This window comes from Sinocyclocheilus rhinocerous, unplaced genomic scaffold, assembly GCF_001515625.1.
Source record: "Sinocyclocheilus rhinocerous isolate Xijiao unplaced genomic scaffold, SAMN03320098_v1.1 scaffold285, whole genome shotgun sequence".
NCBI lineage: Eukaryota > Metazoa > Chordata > Actinopteri > Cypriniformes > Cyprinidae > Sinocyclocheilus > Sinocyclocheilus rhinocerous.
In genome coordinates, this window is record NW_015630288.1 from 1535153 (window position 1) to 1536713 (window position 1561).

The 1561-nt window shown below is 51.4% G+C and overlaps 1 pseudogene; it reads left to right on the top strand.

Annotated features, from left to right (window-relative positions):
* The window catches only part of LOC107740014 (G-protein coupled receptor 54-like), a 7285-nt pseudogene that overhangs the window by 2994 nt on the left and 2730 nt on the right, over positions 1–1561 (top strand).

Consider the following 1561-nt stretch of genomic DNA (forward strand, 5'->3'; position numbering starts at 1 on the left):
GGGGAAAGTGCTGCATCCATGCACTTTGAGAAAGTGCGTGGGGCCAAAGCCAGCCCGAACGGGAGAACAGAGTACTGGTACGCTGTGCCCTCGAAAGCAAACCTCAGAAAGCGTCTGTGATGCGGTGCTATCTGAATGTGAAAGTATGCATCCTTTAAGTCCACAGACGCAAACCAGTCCCGGGATGAATTTGCGCCAGGATCTGAGACTACATAACTCTTCTCTCAGAACCAGGGCATTTCGAGGTAATGTTAGAGACTGCACCACGCCATTGAAACGGGGTGGTCTGCGTCTGAATTGAAGGGTATACCCACGCTCTATCACACTGAGTAGCCAGCGCGAGATTCCTGGAATAACTTCCCACGCGCTCAGGAACTGACATAGCGGCTTTAGCGACTTAGTCGTTGGAAGCGCCAGCGAGTGCTGCGTGACTATAACCTGTGTGGGCGGCGGCTCTGCACTGCTTTGAGGCATGAACTTGTGGCGCTTGGGAGCCGGACTGCTCGCGCACTCTCCTCCTCTCTTCAGACCGTCAGGATGACGGCTTAGCAGCCGGCGGCGGGCGAGAGTCACGTCGCGGGCTCCTCCGCTGGCCGTGGCGTTTCCTCCCGGGACCCCACGCCTTCCTCCGGAAATCCGGCTCCTGGCGAGGAGCGGTAGCAGACACCGCTGCGGTCGCTGGCCTGGGGTTAACCCTCCATTGGGAAGAGCCAGGTGCCGACGAGGATCTGAATCTCGCCGTCTGCTGCTGGAAAGCGTGCCTCGGCATCACGTGACTCATGGCTTTGGCGCGCTTTTGAGCCTCCGCGAAGCGCTCAGTAATGGACTCCACGGCGCTACCAAAAAGGCCGGCAAGCTTCTCTGTTTGGCAGACAGATGGGCAAGTCTGGGTTTGGTGGATGCCAGAACAACGTTACCTGCCTGACTGCATTGTGCCAGCTGTAAAGTTTGATGGAGAAGGGATAATGGTATAGGGCTGTTTTTCAGGGTTAGGCTAGGCCTCTTACTTCCAATGAGGAGAAATCTTAATGCTTCAGCATACCAAGACATTTTGGACAATAGTATGCTTCCAACTTTGTGGGAACAGTCTGGGGAAGGCCCTTTTTTGTTCCAGCATGTGCCCCAGTGCACAAAGCAAGGTCCATAAAGACGTGGTTGGATGAGTTTGGTGTGAAACCCTCTCAACCCCATTGAACACCTTTGAGAGATTGTGAGCCAGGCCTTCTTGTCTAACATCAGTTGTCTGACCAAACAAATGCTCTGCTGGATAAAATGTTCAAAAATTCCCACAAAATCATGTAGAAAAACGTCCCAGATGTGTAGAAGCTGTTAAAGCTCCAAAGGGGGACCAACTCCATAATTATTAATGCCTATGTATTTACAATGGAATGTCATGTTGGTGTAATGCTCAGGTGGCCCAATATTTTTGTCCATATAGTTTATCTATGAAAAAGTACTCGTATATAGTTCTTTCATGAAACTCTAGATGGCACAGGCTGACGGGTTGTTAATGTAACTGATGATATTCAGAGAGTTAAACGACTTGGCACAAGCTGATTGG